General features: G+C 42.6%; 1 long non-coding RNA gene across 1 annotated transcript in view; it reads right to left on the bottom strand.

Moving 5' to 3' along the window:
• Positions 1-551: 551 nt before the first annotated feature.
• LOC106005790 overlaps positions 552-19214 on the bottom strand; it is a 65145-nt gene continuing 46482 nt past the window's right edge. The window contains exons 2-3 of the long non-coding RNA XR_006603468.1: positions 2859-2993; positions 552-1528 (exon numbers count right to left, since the gene is read on the bottom strand). This is a non-coding gene — a long non-coding RNA (uncharacterized LOC106005790). The remainder of the gene's footprint in view (positions 1529-2858; positions 2994-19214) is intronic.

The following is a 19214-nucleotide window of genomic DNA, read 5'->3' on the forward strand; positions in this document are numbered from 1 at the left end:
TTCAATCTTGTCTGAAGCTTTCTTTGACTTTTAAAAAAAAAAAATTTAGGGCCCCTGGGTAGCTCAGTGGGTTACGCCGCTGCCTTCGGCCCAGGTCATGATCTCAGGGTCCTCGGATCGAGTCCCGCATCGGGCTCTCTGCTTGGCAGGGAGCCTGCTTCCCTTCCTCTCTCTCTGCCTACCTCTCTGCTTACTTGTGATCTCTCTCTGTCAAATAAATACATAAAATCTTTAAAAAAAATTTTTTTTAAGAATTTTTTAATTTTTAAAAAAGATTTTATTTATTTGAGAGAGAGGGAGAGAGCATGAGCAGGGGCAGGGGCAGAGAGAAAGGAAAAAGCAGACTCCCCACTGGGCATGGAGTCTGAAATGGAGCTCTATCTCAGGACCTGGAAATCATGACCTGAGCTGAAGTCAGTCACTTAACCGACTGAGCTATCCAGGTGCCCCTCTTTTTTAAAATTTATTTTTGAGAGAGAGAGCACATGCATGAACTGGGGGGAGGGGCAGAGGAAGAGGGAGAGAATCCTCAAGGAGACTCCCTCCTGAGCATGAAGCCCAACATGGGGCTTGATCTCACGACCCTGAGATGACAGCCCTGAGATCATGACCTGAACTGAAACCAGGGATTAGACCCTTAATGGACTTTTCCCACCAGGCGCCTCTCTTTGACTTTTTCATATCGCATATCCAGTCCTTCAGCAAAACCTACCAGCTCTGCCTCTCGACTGTGCTAGAACTTAGAACCTAAAAGAACTCACCTCTCTATCTCATCTTCATTGCAACCATCCTGGCCCAAACCACCTTCATCTTCTGGTGGGATGATTTCCATAGCTACTGAATGGGCCTTCATCCCGATTCCTTTCTGGCCCCATGACAGTTTATGCTCAGCAGAGTAACTAGATAATCACTGTTCTATCCCAAACCCTCAAAAATATTCCAATTGCTCTGCTAGTAAAAGCCCTCAGGCACCATCACTGCCTTTACACCCACCCCTCTGACCAGCATCCACTTTCTCTAGGCACATACGCATCCAGTTTGCTCTCCCTTTGGAGGTTTGCCTGTCTGTGTCCTAACTTGATAGGCTCTCCCCCAGAGATCTGCTTGTCTGGTTCCTCCTTGTTTCAAGTTTCTGTTCAAATACCATCTTAGCTGTGGTTCTCCCTGAGTAATCTTTATAAAAAGCTAGCTCCCCACCCAATACTCCCTCTCCACACTCTTACTTATTTTTATCTTTCTCTGTGTATGTAGCATGTGTATTAGTTTCCTAGGGCTGCCATAACAAAGTCCCACAAATTGGGAGGTTTGAAACGCATAAAGGTATTCTCTTCCAGTTCTAGAGGCTAGAAGTCTAGAATCAAGGTGTTGGCGGGGTCACTTCCTTCTGAGGGTTCTGAGGGAGAATCTGTTCCATGCCTGTCTTGGATTCTGGTGACATCCGGCGATCCTTGCTATTCCATAGATGTGGACACGTCACTCAATCTCTGGCTCCATCTTTACATGGCTGTCTTCCCTCTGTGTCTCTCTCCTATGTCATAAAAGGAGACCAGTCACATTAGATTAAGGCGCACTGTATTCTGCACAACCTCAATTCAATTTAACTAATCCATGTGCAATTACCTTGTGTCCAAGTAAGGTCACATTCTGAGTTAGGACTTGAACACAAAATAACCCTTAATAGCATACAATATATTTACTTGCTTATTTGATTAGTGTTTATTTTATTAGATTATTTGGGGGTCTTTAACCTCTCTTACTGGACATTTAGGTTGTTTCTGATTTGGAGCTATTATAAACAATACCATAACATATCTTCAAGCATACATTTTATTTCCTCTCATGCTGGTATTTTCTTTTCCTTAGGGCAAATTCTTAAGAGTCAAAGACCCTCAAAGAGCCAAAAAGATTAAATATTTTTATAATGTTTGATATTTCATTTGAACCACATGAGCTGAAGGGAATATTCCTACATTTTTGAAGACCATTCATAGACACATCCACCTTTTACAAAAATGGCCTTCCAACTTTTTGCCATTGGTATAGTCACTATTTAGTTCCTATTCTCTCAGGGAGTAGAATTTCCTATTAACTGGTTCCTACCTACTGGACCTGAGCCAGATTCAGAAGCTGAAGGCAATGCTGTATGGGCTTGGTGTAAGGGAACTAATCACGCTTGGGAAGGTGGGAGGGATTGTATCCATTAAATTCCTCCAACCCATGCAGTGCTACATGACCCAGTCAGGTCCCCCATTTAAACAATATATACATATAAGGGGATCAAAGAAAAGCCACTCAGCTTAAAGCTATGATCTTGTCTAGAGTAAGCGTGGGCAAATGGCCCTGATTGTTTATGAAGTTTGTGGGATGTTGCAGTCGGTCAGCAGAGACCCCTGTGTATCTATGTGGCTGATGGGCAATTCTCTCTTTTCCTGAAACTTCCCATGGTACTCTTTAATAAATCTTTATATCTGCTAGTAATTTGTGCACATATCCTGCTGGGAAGCCTAAAGAGAACTTGACTAGCAAAGCCAGGACAATGTTGCTTTATAGAAGGATGTACCCCTTGACAATCTCACCAGTAGCTATGCCTATAAGCAGCTGGGTCACTGTAACCTTACCAGTTTTGGAGTTTGTCCTGATAACCTTTTTCTGGGTATTCAGTTCAACAGCAATAAAGTGGTAGCTCAGTGTCAGTTTGCTTAATGACTGTTTCAAAAAACTCAGTGCTTAAATGGTCCTCACCTACCATGAATAAAGTTCACACTAACAAACTGAAGATTAGTTGTTAACTGTTGTTTGCCAAAATAATATTCTTCATTCACTGGGAATTTATCTAACATTGATCTCAAATTATTTACCAGTGAAATTGCAGCTTTGACAGAATTTGAGGATCCAGATTGCCAACTTGAATCTGTCATTTGATTTCTCTTGTTGTTAACTGTATGAGCTGTGGCCAACTTGAACTCTTTGATGGTCCCATGTCATATCGACCCCTATGGAGAAAACAGTAATTATCAGTTAAATAAATAAAACAATTAAGAACAGAACACTGGTACCTCTAGTAGGCACAATTTTGAGATGAGCACAGTGAGTCACACTCTTGCATAATTTCTCTCCTATTGAGTGCCAGTGGAGCCTATGAGTTGCTTTTAACAAATAAGATATGGTAAAGGTAATGGGATAGTCACCCCTGTGCTTATGTTATTGTTAAGTGGTGGCCCTTCTGGCCTTGAAGAAGTAAGCCATCACGTGGTAGTGAACTGTGGACAGCCTGTAGAGGCTGAGAGTGGCCCCTAGGTGAGAGCTAGCAAGAAAACCATGACCTCAGGTTTGCATCTACAAGGAACTGAATTTTGCTCAAAACCATGTGAGCAGGGGAAAAGGCCCCCACGTTCCAGAAAAGAATGCAGTGGGGCTGACACCTAGATTGCAGTTCTTAAAGATCCTGAGCCTATCTCCTGACCTGTAGAAACTAAGATCATAAATGGATGTGGCTTTAGCTGCAAAGCTGGGAGTAATTTGTTACTCAGCAACAGAGAATTAACATGGTCTCCTTATCAGGGTAGTATAAGAGAGTGGGTTTAAATCTCAGCTCTGCTATTTATTAGCTGTACAGCCTTGGCAAATTTTAACCCTTCTGAGACTGTTACCTTAACTATTAAGATAGTCCCTGTTTCAGTGTGTGGAGGATTGAATGAAATAATGCATATAATTTACTTAGCATGGTATATGACCCTAGTAGATTCCCAGTAAATGTTTTTCATTGCTAGCAGAGGTGGGACATTTTTAGTTCCATAATGTTAAACATTTTCATCATATCTTTTCTCCATATACCCCATGTTTTGATGATTTTTGTCTTCATTTTAACTGAATTTATTAAGTAATAATTCATTTTCTCATCTATTTCTTTCTTTCTTTTTTTTTTTTTTTAAAGATTTTATTTATTTATTTGCAGAGATCAAAGTAAGCAGAGAGGCAGGCAGAGAGAGAGAGGAGGAAGCAGGCTCCCTTGCTGAGCAGAGAGCCTGATGTGGGGCTCAATCCCAGGACCCTGGGATCAGGACCTGAGCCGAAGGCAGAGGCTTTAACCCACGGAGCCACCCAGGTGCCCCTTCTTATCTATTTCTAATTAATTAGCTATGCAGAGCTTCTAATTGGCTTAAAATAGCAACAGAACAATTATAGTTAATACAATTTGGCTAAAAGCAAAGATGTTTGATGTTATAGTTAATGCACTTTCCATTAGCCTTTGAAATATTGGAAAAGAATGGTTGAACCTTATTAGACTACCAGATTTGGAACCACAAAGTTAGTTGAGTGATGGGAAGTAGACATTGAGTGATTTTCTGTAGTTAAACAAAGGTAATCATGACTTTCCTTTATATGCCACCATCTTTGCTCAGGTAATGTTGGATGGGTGGGATTGGCTGAGAAGAAAACCAAGTTCAAGTGAAAGAAAAATATGCCAAGATATGAAGAGAAAGATATTGGATACAATATTAAAATTACTTTAGGCACTTAATTCTTGGAAATTAGCTTAAGAATGACTAAAGTTTTAGGAATTGTGCCATGTCAACATTCGAGTTGTGGTACAGTGAATAAACATATTGTATGGACATTCTGCATTTATATTTAAATGCTCTAATTTATGTTGTGTATAGCAATATTTGAAGTATGATCACTACTCTTTTATTAGTGCTTTATTTCCTCTTTGAATTTTACAAAAACCCTGCATTTCATTTATTACTGGTATGAGGCCTAATATATTCAGTTTTTAGCTGAACACTTTAAAAGAGGATTACAGACTTGATAGGAAATTGTATGTATTTAGTAGAATTTTCCTTTATGCAAGTTTACCAAAAATTCTGATAAACAAGAACTTGCAGTGTCATGATAAACTGTTTCATCTAGCCCTAAAGTATATTGATTTTTTTAAATGCAGAAAACAAAAATAAAGCTTAAGAAGTACATTTGAAAAGTTAAGATTAAATAAATAGCATTTTCCAGTGTATATTCTGCACATACCTGAAAAACATAAGTTCTATGAGACAAGACACACTCACACACACACACACACACACACACACACACACACTCACAATGTATGCAACAGGCACACAATACACACATCACCCCACAGTGTATGCACAAAACACACAAATGACAACCCATATTATCATGTTAAGGACTCTGAGAAGTCCCACCATAGAGAACTTTTGAACTTGGTTTAATCATATTTTTCTGAAATTAAGCTCAGAATCCTTCCTCCCCCTTCCCTCAAGTGATTTTGATTTCTGGTGACAATGCTTTCTGGAACACAGTTTGTGAATAACTGCACTAGGAGAGTTTCCCCAAGGAGTTAGCTATTATGTAGAAAAAGTATAAGGTGCCCTGAATATTTATGGGTACTTTTTTTTTTTAAAGATTTTATTTATTTTTTTGACACAGAGAGAGAGAGGGAACAAAGCAGGGGGAGTGGGAGAGGGAGAAGCAGGCTTCCTGTAGAGCAGGGAGCCCGAGGAGGGGCTCAATCCCAGGACCCTGGGAATCATGACCTGAGCCGAAGGCAGATGCTAACGACTGAGCCACCAGGTACCCTTTATGGGTATACTTTTTAACCATTAAAATAACTCACAAATGAGAATGAACACCTCCAAACTATGTAAAGAACATTGAGGATTGTGGAGGGTACTGAAAACCCATTACTTCCTCTGGGGTCCAGGTTCTTTCTTTTATGTACAGATGAAGCCTGGTTGAGCTGCATTGCCATTCACTGTTCACATGGGGAGAGAGGACCTGTTGAACATAAAGGTGGTCACCTTCCTGCAGACTGGGTCCGTTACCCCAGGGTGGAAGTCTCCCTCCCTTGCCCTATCAGCAGCCTTTGACTTGACAGCATGAGGTAGAGCAGTAGGCTCTTTGCATTCCTGATCAGAGGCTCAGGATCCAAAGGCAGCTCCTATCAGCTTTACCCCACCCTGTTTATTTCATGGAGAAAGACAGAGGAATACATTTCAATGTTTCAAGAATATACAGTAGGACTTGGTGAGTGCTTATTCTGAAGATTAAGAAGGTTTTATCTTCATAAGGAAGCTCTGACATTTGCTGTCAGGATGCCAGACCACAATTCTACATAAGCTTTCCTTAAGGTTCAACTGACAGTTTCTCAGGCACTGGGAACATTTATTGCCAAAATGAGAATGAAAGGCTTGCACGGTCTGAGGCAGTGATGTGTTATATTCTGGATAAAATCCCGATTTTCCACAGAGTGACTTAAATGCTATTAGATAAATAGAATATTCTGGCAACTGCCCAATAGACCCTCGATTAGTAAATTACCTGTTTAGTAAGGTACCAAGCAATGAAAGAATTCACTAAAAATTATTTTGCATCATTCACTTCACTCAGAATTTGAATACATATAAGATATTTTGCTGTATACTCTGCCTTTCTATGTGCTCCATCAGTAGAAAGTAAATATATGATACCCTCATTCTTCCAAAATAATTTCCACTCATTGGAGGTCCTATTTGATGGGCACTGCAGACGGAACATGCAACAGAGTCAACCTGTCTACTTTCTTAAGCCCACAAGCCTAAACAGGCTGGGAAGTGGCAAGTAGCCATAAATGAGGTGGGTTTCATGGGCATTTTTCCTCCCCGTGGGAATTTTTTGAATGTTAAAGGATAACATTCTCTTTAGAAATTAGTTTTTGATAAATAAAAAGTATTGCCCTATCACCAATGCTGAGAGCTTTTCTCCAGTCTCTTTAAGCCTTTTTTAGCATACTGTCTTGCATTGAAATACCAGAACTGGTGATTTGAGATACACACGTATGGTTCAGGAAACCGCCATGCTCATAGGATATTTCTGCCCTACCAGGAGTTTGGATACAGGAGCTTCTTTAGTTTTTATTCCTGAGATTGTTTCTAGAGAATTTGATCATTTCCAGAGCCTCCATCTAGGTGCTGGGATTCAGAGGGCTGCCTCCTGATCATTAGAGAATGTATTACAATGGTGAATTTTATGCGTCAACTTGGCTAGCCCATGATACCCACATATTTGGTCAACCATCATTCTAGATGTCTTTGTGAAGTTATTGTTAGTTGGTATTAACATTTCAGTGCAGAGACTTTGGCTAAAGCAGATGGCTTTCTAGAATGGGAGTGGGCCTCATTCAATCACTTAAAGACCTTAAGAGAAAAAGACTGATCTGCCCAGAAGGAAGGAGAATTCTGCAACATTTGCATTTTCCTGGCTCTGGAGCCTGCCAGCCTACCCTGCAGATTTGGGGCTAGCCAACCTCCATAATTATAGGAACACATCTCTTAAAATAAATCTTTCTCTCCATATATGTACCAACCCTATTGGTTCTGTTTCTTTGGAGAACCCTGACTAACACATGGGTGGGTCCTTTACTATGCCCCATGGTCAAACTCATGAGCTGCTTCATAAAAGCAATCTGCAATGGCAGGCAAGACTTTTGGCAATTTGTCTTGGTCTCCAGATTCGGCTTTGATCTTTTCCTGGATCTTTCCCTCTTGGCTCCTTTCTGGAAATCCTTGTACTGGCCGTCATACTGGCTCCTTATACAGCTGACTCTTTGCCTTTTGAGTAACAAAATAGGATCCCTTATGTGCATGAATCCCTTTGGCATTTTTCTCTCCAGCTAAAAGTATATGTTGTGTGCTCCTAACTTTGTGTAATTTAGAACTCTCTTCAGAATTTTAACAGTAAACACATCCGAGTTCTAATATAATACAAGGTTAATCGGTTATTTATTCTCAAAGAGCATTTCCTTGCACCTGCCCTATTCAAGTCACATAGAGATTAGCCTGTTCTAGTATAGTGTCTTTTTATGTAATTTTGTATATTTCTGCTCATCACTTTCCACTAGATCCTATGCTGGAGGATAAACCCCAAAAGCACAGTGTCATTTGTGTAAATGCAATGTTATATGTCGATGGTCTAGCTCTGAATGGTGGTGACGTAAGTGCTGTAGTTATGATGCTCATGTTTGCTGAGTGACTATTATGTGAACCAACAACCTTAACTGATGGAGGTGCTCTTATCAGCCCCATTTTGCAGATGAGGATATTGAAATGCACATAAGGGCACGGTACCTAGCAAATAATCCTTGAGACTGTTCGACTGTACTTGTTAGGAGCTGTTCAGTCTTAAACTTTTCTGGCTGATTCTCTTTTCTGAGGTCAATTCTAGTGTCTGACATTTGTCATGATTCCCTTTTTTCCCCTACCCTTCCCTTCCACAAGTGACCCCTGTTTTGCTTTGCTTCTGTGTCCTGTCCCTTTTCCAGCGGCCCTTAGGAAACATCCCAAGGGCTGTAGCTGCTCCTTCAGAGAGCTCATTCACTTCCTTCTCAGTTTCTTGGTCTGACCTGTTCCCCAAGACCGAGGGTTCTGGATAGTTGAGGTTTTCTCCTCATACAAAGAAGTACATGGACTCCTCTTGTCCAACATGTTCCTAAGATGATATATTACATACCTTGTTCTTGAACTAAAGTCCACGTTTGCAGACTTCATGTAAGTATCACTTCAATGAACTTATGACAAGTCCTCAATGGTTCTGGTTAATTTCTTTCTTAACTTTGAAAGGACAGTCTTCTCTTGCTGTGATACATTGAAAAATATTCCTGAAGCCAAAAGAGTCTTTTCCATACTTATCTCTTTGGAGCAGAGTTTGATTTCCCATTTAACATGTCCCTTCCTTTCGTGCCAAAGCATACTTGTGCTCTGTGTGTCCTTATGTCCTCTTATATAGCAGAAGCCCATCATACCTGGAACCCATGGCATCATCACTGGGAAGCAGCTTTAAACATAGTTGGCTGTTACAATCCAGTACATTAATTCCTGTTAGAATTGCAAGGGTTGAATCCTGCTAGAGCTGAGCAGCCAGGGTGCTCATGGCCAGGAGGCAGGAGTGGGCAGGGAAGAGGGGATGCACTGGGAGCTCTGAGACCCAAGAAATCCTAGAGTCAGAAATAGGCAGTTGCTCCTGACGGCCACTGACATGGACCGTGGAAAGGAGGGCAAGTTGGAAGCATGACAGCGGGGCAGGGAGCCAGAATTTGAAGTGCCAGGGACATAAGTAGAGAACTGAGAAAAGGCTGGATTTGGGTTCTGATCCTAGACTGAGAAGACACAGAATTCTGAGGCCCCTAAGCACCAGCACTGGTGTTTCCTCAGAGAGCTACAGCTCTTCTGAAGTGACAGGAAGGCTCCCATTCTCTGGGGATTCAAGGGTCCAATCATACTGGAGCTTAGACATCGGAGATCTGCATACCAATGGGGACATCCTTGATAGTATATTCATGCTCCTTTCTAGAGAAGGAATTTGAATGTTCCTGAAACACTGAGTTGAACTGAAGAGAAGGTGGGTGAGCGGGAGGAACCAAGGGAGAGAGAGACTGAAAGAGATTCAGAGAAGGCTGTAGTTGAGGTTGAGGCAACCTATCTCCGAAATTCATATTTTAAAATTTAGGCATTTGTTGATGGGCTTCTCTTCGATCATGACATTCCACTTGGGAAAGGAAAGGGCTCTGTTTTATGAGTCAGAAATTTCAATTCGACCATCTCATTTGTTATTCCTCTCACAGCAGAGGAAATCTAAGTAAATTGTGTAAGCAGAATAATTACACTTCCTATTTTGGGGCAGTACGTTTGCCAATTCTTTCTCAATAGCACTAGAACAAATTCAGTGAGAACTCATTGTGTGGTGCGAGGGCTGGGAGTGGTTAGCCTAACGTGAAGCATAGATCTACATGGATTGGAAAAGAGGCCACTCGGGTCCACGGAGGAGAGAGAGATACAGATCTAGAGAAGATAATTTTTGAAGCATCTTTAAAGATATTATTCCAACATAATCCATAAACATAATTATAGCATCCCCCACCTATTTTGCAGGTGTGTATCATTCTGAACCCCTCTTGAGAAGAATCACCTCCTTGAGAGGATAGCTCTCATTTACCTCCAGTGTGGCTGGGATTCCCACACACCAACCTACACAGTTGGAGGCCCATGGGAGATGTACATCCCTTCACTTGGTTGCCTCTCAAAAACTCTCATTCATTTTCAGTTTCCCTGAAACAGCACACATGCATTCCCTCCTTGTGCTCAGGCCCCCAGAACCCCGTCTCAGGGCAACAGACTTTCTGGAACTTTTCCCGAGACATGGCACCTCTATCTGAACGCCCTGTGGCCCGAGTTCTGGTAAACAACGAAAGGCATGTGTGGACTTGCGAGCACAGGAAGATTTTTGACTTTGTGCTTTTTGTCAGTGGGAAGCCCGGGAGGCTGGCCCTGTTTCAGCCTCTAGATCTCTCTTTTTATGATGATAATGATAATCACAGAGTCATAATATTGGCCACCCCGCAGGCACTCAGAGGCAGCCAGCCTGATGCTCTGATGTTCCTTTGCCTTTCATTATAAAAGGGCATGTAGAGACACATAGACTTGGTCAAGATGATTTTGAAAGGATCTTTGAATTTAATTAAATAATATTTAATAATAATATAGTTTGTTCATTTGCAGAGTGTAATGCGACATGGAAAGGACTTTCACACGTATTATGCCACGCACTACCTGAAACATTAGACCTGTCTTCGTGATCACACAAGTATTAAAGCAAATTCCTTTTTCCCTTTGGGGAGGATGACGGAAACTGCATATTTGCCCTTGACTCTTTTGCATATGCAGTCCTATTTTTATGCTTTTCATTATAGATTAAATCCTTTCTTAATCTAGTGGCTCTTAAAAGTCCCTTGTACTTGTCCTTCTACAGCCTTGTGCTTAAGCCAAATTTGGATTCAGGGCCATGTTTTTGTTAATTTCCTTTGTAAGAGGATGTGTTGTTAGCAATCTGTGCAGCTCGTTCTTTAGTTTGACTTGCTGCTAGTAAGCTTGCAGAGCTAGAGCAAAGGGCAGGTGGGCTGGCTTGCAGGATAATATTTCCTCTTCTTTTCTGCAGCAGCTTACCTCTGAAACAGTCTCCCAAAGGACTATTTGATGAAATTTTGACATTTGGAAAACGTAAATACACTTTGTAAAATGGTATGGATGAGCAGAGAGTTTTCTGAATGAATGTGTGAAAGGGAAAAAAAAAAAACATTGAAATGGGAGCTTGGTCCCTAAACTCCAGTTGAAGACCAACACCTCTCTTTGTCCCCAGAGCCTCCAAAATACTGGGATGGGCTTCATACCAAAAGTCTCTCAGAGGGCTATGCCATGAGTCTAGGCAAGCAAAATGAGGGATAAAATGTAGAATATTACTGGGGCACCTGGGTGGCTCAGTGGGTTAAGCCTCTGTCTTAGGCTCAGGTCATGATCCCAGGGTCCTGAGATCGAGCCCTGCATCGGGCTCTCTGCTCAGGGGGGAGCCTTCTTCCCCCACCCCCCGCCTCCACCTGGCTCTCTGCCTACTTGTGACCTCTGTCTGTCAAATAAATAAATACAATCTTTTAAAAAATGTAGAATATTACCAAAGCACCCTTTTTATTGAGTCTAACAGACATACAAAAAGTGGATACTTGTGTATGTGTGTGCATGCACACACACCTATTTCCTAGCTGTGCTCACAGAAAAGGCCTGGAAACCGTGATCATGGAGTAAATGAGGCTCTCTAGAGCCCAGATCGTAGTCTTGAAATGTCATTTCCCCCAAAGGAATCTAGAGAAATAGCTAATTCCAGGTTTGAGTGGGAAATGAATAACATATGTCTGGAACATACTAGAGGGCGTCATACTAGAGGGTGGAGAAGCCATTAAAGACCACCAGGATTAGGTAACTCCGGAGCCAACTTTGAAGAGGCTGCTGGTGACCTAGAAGGGGGAAATTTGAGCTTTAAAAAGGATAATAAATTTTAATCATTTGGAACCCATTAAATAACTTTGTTTAGTTTGTTGTTTGTTTTAAAGATTTACTTAGTTGTTTTAGAGAGAGAGAGAACCCACATGAGTGGGGTAAGAGGCAGAGGGAGAGAATATCCAGACAAACGCCTGCTCAGCAGGGAGCCCAATGTGGGACTCAGTCTCATGAGCCTGAGATCATGACCTGAGCCAAAACCAAGTCAGATGCTTAACTGACTGAGCCACCTGGCCTCCTCGAAATCATCAGATAGGTTTAAATCCATGGCTTCATAAAGATAGTTTAAAAATTTATCCCTTTTATAGTATGATGGAAAACCAACTATTTTTGTGAAAATGGTAGATGAAGGGAATCATTTATTCTGCTTTTCCTAGGTGAAATGTATCACCGAGTAACCAAATACTAGATGAAGGAAAGCTATATTTATAAAAGTGTTCCAACAGATGGCTTAATGGTAGAAAACAAAGGTTAGAATATTCTAGAAGTAGAATATTACCATTCTGCAAACGCCTCTGAATTATTAGAACATGAACAGCCGCTGCCATCCCAAAGAGACACACAGACATCAAATTGAGGAGAGAACAAATCAACACCAAACTCTTGCAAAAGATCAGACCAAGGACTGAATCTTCTCTGAATCCAATTGCCCATCTGTAGGACAGGGGGACATGGGGAACTAACTCATGCATGTACAATCAGCAAAGTCCTGAAGGTAGGAGGTCCACAGGTCAAATTTCCAGAGAAGTTGTAGGCAAAAGAAAGGGGTGGAGGAAGGAACCTGTAAAAGATAAAAGATTTCAAAGACACATGAAATTTACAAATGGCTGATGCTAGACTCTAGTATGTAGGGATGCAGGCTTACATGATGGACCTGCAAAGTAACACAAGGATATGATTCCAATCAAAGTCAGGTATGTTTGTGAAGAGGAAGGCACAGGACACATTGAGGGGCTTTAGACATGGCAAGCAAAGCTCTACTTCTTGACTTGGGGATGGCGGTTGCTAAGGTGTTCGTTCACCTTATACCAATTCATTAAGCCCTGCGTACACTTTGTGCAGTTTTTTTTTTTTTTGAATCTGTGTTCTATTGTCTAATGGGGAAGGTTGAAAGAGAAAAGAATCAGAATAGGAGTTTTCAAATTTACATTATGTGAAGGCCATAAAGGGCTCTGATGGTCAAGAGCAGTTTGTGTCAAGACATGGTATAATGCACTGATAATGAGCGTGAGGTCTGGAGACACCCCAGCAAGAACCAAATCCCAGCCCGGCCACATAGCAGCTGTGTTATCCTGAGCAAGTTACTCAGCTCCTCTGAGTCTCAGTTTTCTCATCTGTAAAATGGATGACAGTATAGTTTCTACCTCAGAGTGTCATTGTGAGGTTAAAATGAGACGATCCATTTGACTATTTGGAATATTGCCAGGCATATAGTAAGAGCTCAATACCTGTATTATTTATTTTTATTGTTTCAAAGATTTTATTAATTTATTTATTTGATGGAAAGAGACACAATGAGAGGGGGAACACATGTAGAGGGAGTGGGAGAGGGAGAAAGAGGCTTCCTGCAGAGCAGGGAGCCTGATGCAGGGCTCCATCCCAGGACCCTGGGATCATGACCTGAGCCAAAGGCAGATGCTTAATGACTGAGCCACCCAGGCGTCCCTCCATTCTGTAGTTAAAGAACCTCAAGGAGGCATCTGGCAAGACAAGGAAGGACAAATCCCAAGCGGGCAGTCAGAGTGTGTTCAGTGAGGAGAGAAGGGTTGGGGGAGGGGTTCTTATTTGCCACCGGCTCCCCAGAGTCTCGAACAGTGTATGTCACCACATAAGCATGTACTAGACGTTTGTTGAAAAGATGAATGAAATAACTTGCAGAACACAATTTAGAAAGTGCCGTTCAAATGTCTGCCTTTTGCTTGAAGAGTCTGAAACGTGCAGGGCTTTGTTTCTGCCTTCCCCTGCCTTGCTGCTCTTCTTTCCTGTTGCCCCATTTCAGTGTCCATGGCTTTGGGTGAGCCAGTCAGTCTAAACGGAGTATCTCTTCATAAAATGTGTATATCGCATTTGTCTTTGCTTCAGAAAGCTCCATGGTGACCCAGCCGTGTGCCTGCCAGCGATCTTGCTGTCCCTTGGAGCTCCTTCCTGTCCTGCAGACGTGTCCATCTTGCCCCGTCTTCCTCTGGTGCCCTTCTTGTCATCGTTCCTGTAGCTGGCTCCTTGCCGTCTGATGACCCACTGCAACAAAGCCTTCTGAAGCAGCCTCTCACAGGTAAATCTCTCAAGCTAAATCCTCTTATTTTTCTTCAAAGCACTTACACATATGGACTTGTGAATAAATATTTGTGGAATTCTTGCAGGAGTTAATGGCCGTTTCAACAAATAAGTAGATACAGGCATGGAAGCATGGGTGTGAGTTGACCTGTTCATTGTCTCTGCCCTAACTTTCATGAAGGTACTATGACTGTTAAGCTTGCTAATTTTTAGTTCTTGGTGGGTGCTCAAGCGACTCGTAGTCCTAGTGGCTTTAATTCTTTACATTGGTTTGGATATTACATGTGCCTTGTTCTCAATCATTATAGAAGTTTTAAGAAGATACTTAGAGGTATAAAATGGCCTGTTTTCCAAACTGTTCACTTCGTTTGACATAGATTTTTTTTGGGTTATTTGCTTTTTTTTTTTTTTTTTAAGATTTTATTTATTTACTTGACAGAGAGAGATCACAAGCAGGCAGAGAGAGAGGAGGAAGCAGGCTCCCCACTGAACAGAGAGCCTGACGTGGGGCTCGATCCCAGGATCCTGGGATCATGACCTGAGCTGAAGGCCGAGGTTTTAACCCACTGAGCCACCCAGGCGCCCCGGTTATTTGCTTTTTTAATTGAAGATCAGTTGACATACAATATTATATTAGTCTCAGGTGTATAATACAGTGATCTGACAATTCTGTACATTACCCAGTGCTCACCACAATAAATGTAGTCATCATCTGCCAACTTGGTCTCTCTTAACAATCCTGGCTAGAATAGTAAAGATTAGTCACCTTTATTTTTTTTTTATTTTTAAAAAAATTTTATTTATTTATTTGACAGAGAGATAAATAGCACAAGTAGGCAGAGCAGCAGGCAGAGGGAGAGGGAGAAGCAGGCTCCCTGCTCAGCAGGGAGCCTGATGTGGGGCTCGATACTAGGACTCTGGGATCAGGACCTGAGCTGAAGTCAGCTGCTTAATGACTGAGCCACCCAGGCACCCTGATTAGTCACCTTTAATAAAAATTTTAAAAAGAAATGCTGATTCAAAGATGTACATGCACCCCAATGTTTATAGTAGCATTATCAACAATAGCCAAACTATGGAAAAAGCCCAGATGTTCATTAGCAGATGAATGGATGAGGAAGTTGTGATATATATATATATAAATGTCACACACACACACACACACACACACACACACACACAGAGGAATATTACTCAGCCATTACAAAGAATGAAATCTTGCCTTTTGCAACAACATGGATGGAGCTACAGAGTATTAGGCTAAGTGAAATAAGTCAGTTACAGAAAAGCAAATACCCTTTGACTTCACTCATATGTGGAATTCAAGAAACGAAACAGATGAACATAGAGGAAGAGAAAAAAAGAGAGAGAGAGAGAGAGGCAAGCCATAAAAGACTCTTAACTACAGGGAACAAACTGAGGGTTGCTGGAGGGGAGTTAGGTGGGGGATGGGCTAGATGGGTGATGGGCATTAAGCAGGTCACTTGTTGGGATGGGTGCTGGGTATCACATGTAAGTGATGGGAATCACTAAATTGTATTCCCAAAACGAATATTACACTCTATGTTAACCAATTGGAATTTAAAGAAAAACTTGAAACAAACAAGAAGAACTACTCTGTGAATGAACAAATAAACAAGTGCATAATATGGTAGCCTCAGGCTGAGAACTGGGGTAGAAGGTTCTACAAGATGAAGGATCAGAATCTCATTGAGAAGATACAGCAAGAAGATGGGGAATCCAGGGCCAGGAATATGTGGTTTTAGTGAAGGGTCTGCCTACAGCAAGGCGGACCACCTCATGCAGAGTTGGACTGGAGGGCAGGGCTTAGGAACAGGGACTGAGGGTAATGCCGAGTACTGGGGCCCGGGGATGGTAAGCCGGATTGCTGGGCCCAGTGGGTGCCCAGTAGGCAGTCCCTGAGTCACTGACTCCAAGGGGCGTCTCTGGATTTCTGAGAGTGACTAACATCTAGGCTCCCCCAGGACATTAGCATGGCCTGCCTCTGCCAGGTGCTTTAGGTTTCGGGGGGGGGGGTGTCTACTTACAGAGTATAGCTTAGAAAGGCTTGAATTTGAGACTTCATCCTGCCCCTTCATAGCTGTGTGACCTTGGACAAGTTCTTAGCTTTTCTGAGACTTAGATTCATCCTCTATAAAATGAAGATGAAAATACCTACTTTCTGTGGTTTTTGAAGATGAAATGGCATAACGTGAAGTGCCTCATTGGGTAGCACTTCGACCGGGCTGCAGGTCACCTGACTGTTGGAGACTCTGACTCAGTAAGTCGAGGGTGGGTTCCTAGCATCCATGGTGTTAGAGAGCTTACAGGTGGGGGTGCCTGGGTGGCTCAGTTGGTTAAGCATCAGACTCCTGGTTTTGGCTCAGGTCAGGATATCAGGGTCGTGAGATGGAGCCCCGTGTGGGGCCCCACTCTCAGTGTGCAATCAGCTGGAGATTCTCTCTCTTCCTCTCCCTCTGTCCCAGCTCCCACCTCCCTGCTCATGCACTCTCTCTCATAAAACAAAACAAAACAAAACAAAACTTGCTGGTGATTATGAAACTCAAGCTGAGTTAAGCACGATTGGATTGGTGTACTACCTTGTCTTCTCATTCTTTCTCCCTTTTTTCTTTGTATTCAGTGTGGGTATTAAGGGACTCAGTCAGGAGATGGTTAGGGGAGCAGAGGCATGAAAAACAAGGCTGAGAGTGTTGATGTTGGACATCGATCCCAGCAAATGGCTAAATGAAAGTCACAAAACTAAGGCCTTGGTGCTAATTTGTCAGCTTTAAACGAACAACAAATGCAAACATGTGAAAGATGGTTCTGCTGGGGACTTCATTTGCATGAAGTAATGTTCCATTCACTTTTCTGGTTTTTCTGTATTTTAAATATTTTAAAATGGCTTTCTGCTGGAGAGCTTTAGACATTCTCAAATAAAGTACAACCCTTCTAAAAAAAAAGTGGCGGAGTGGTTTAAGTTACCTGTGCATGAAAACTTATTAAGTGCCTACTGGAGTAAAGACCATGGAGATATGATTGATTTCATTAAATATTTATTGAGCACAGCTCTAGGTGTTAGAATGTATCAGTAAAATCAGTGGGTTGAAGCCTCTGTCTTCGGCTCTGGTCATGATCCCGGGATCCTGGGATCGAGCCCTGCATCGAGGGTCTCTCTTCAGCAGGGAGCCTGCTTCCCCTCTCTCCCTGCCTGCTTCTCTGCCTACTTGTGAGCTCTCTTTCTGTGTTCCAAATAAATAAATAAAATCTTAAAAAAAAATCCCTAACTTCTTTGAGCCCACATCCCAATGGGAAAAGATAAGCAGTAAAAACTAAACATAGTAAATAAGTCATAAAATGTTAGAATATGATAAAATGCTATTTAAACATATTTTATATGAGACAGTGAAGGAGACGCATTGAGCAAGTGCTTGAAGAAGGTGCAGGAGTTTTACTGGGTGGGTATCTGGGTCAGGAACATTCCAGGCAGAGGGACCAGCCAGTGCAAGAGCCCTGAGGCACACCGGGTGTATCTGAAGAACCACAAAGAGACCAGGGTGGTCTCAGTGCAGTAAGAGAGATTGAGTAATGCGGGATGAGGTCGAAGGGAAAATGGCCAGTTATGTCAGGTCTTGAAGGACATTTCTGGACTTTGAGACTGAGAGCCACTGGGGGATCAGGCTGGTTAGGATAGGACCTCTATTGTAACAGCATCACTTTGGTTGCGGCATTGAGAATGGACTGTAGGAAAGGAGGAGACAAGTGAGGAGGCTTCTGTAAGAATCCAGGGGAGACTCTTGGCACTTGGGACTAAAATGGTGGCAGTAGAAATGGTGAGAAGTGGATATATTCTGGAGGAAAATCCAGCAGGCTTTCCTGGACAGGCTGAATTGGGTGTAGGAGAAAGAGTAGAATTATCAACTCCAAGGTTTTTGTTAAATTTTGTTTTTTGAGTTTGTTGTTGTGCTTTGGTTTTTGTTTATTTTTGCCTGAGAGACTGAAAAGACTACAGTCAGTTGTAAGATGGGAAGACTGTGGGTGAAGCTAGTTTGGAAAGGAATATTGAAGTTGGCTTTGGGTCATTTGAGTCTGTCCCCCCATGTGGAGATGTCCAAGAGGCCTTGGACTCGGAGTTAGCAGGAGTCTCTGGGATGGAAGGGCACATGTGGGCAGTTGTCAGCGTATGGGGGTGTTTAATGCCAGGCACTGGTTGGGGTGGCTGGGGAGTGCAAAATGGACAAAGTGCATGGACTGAGCTCTGGGGCTCCCCAAGAGGTCTGGGAAACAAGGAGGAGCCAGCAAAGGAGAACAATGAGGAAGGGCTGGCGAGGTGAGAGGCACTGGGCCAGGTGTTGCTTGTGGGTCCGAGTAGAGGACTGAGAAGTAGCCCCTGGGTTTCCTGATGGGGAGGCCATGAATTACCCCGACTGGGGCAGTCTGCTGTGTGGAGGTTAAAGCCAGCTTGGAGACAGAATAGAGGAATGGTGGAGAGCTGAGGAGGAGAATGAAGTCCAGAGAAGGTTTTTGTTGCTTTTTCTTATTCAATGGGATTGATTATAGTATTTTGTTGTGATGTGTGTGTTGTTTGAAGGATAAGGAAAGGAAGGATTCTTGATGCCAAAGAGTGGGGTTGGGGTGTGGGAGGAGTTGCTGGAGCAATGCCCTTGAGTAGGTGGGAAGGGAAAGATTGAGAGCACGGCTGGGAGGTGGGTGCAAGGATGGGCCATCCCTGAATTGGGTGTGAAGGCAGCACCCATGCACACTGGTGCCAGTGAGGGGGTAGTGGGTGAGTCTGTGGATTCTTTTTTTCTGATGGCTTCAGTTTTCTCAGTGAAATCGATGGGAAGGTCATCACCTGAAATTGACGATGGCAGAGCAGTTCATCTGAACTTGCAGTGGGATCCGTGAGTGTGGCTGAGCTTTTTCCCAGTCTTGTTTAGCTGTTCAGGTGCAGGCAATTTCTGGATTTAACTAGGGCTGAGGTCTTGCCAAGTGATGAAGCTAGAGGGGACAAGGGAGGCCTTATGATCATTGATCAGGTAATTGAAGCAGGTGAAAAAG

This window comes from Mustela putorius, unplaced genomic scaffold, assembly GCF_011764305.1.
Source record: "Mustela putorius furo isolate JIRA1106 unplaced genomic scaffold, ASM1176430v1.1 tig00000129_pilon_pilon_pilon, whole genome shotgun sequence".
In the NCBI taxonomy this organism is placed as follows: Eukaryota; Metazoa; Chordata; class Mammalia; order Carnivora; family Mustelidae; genus Mustela; species Mustela putorius.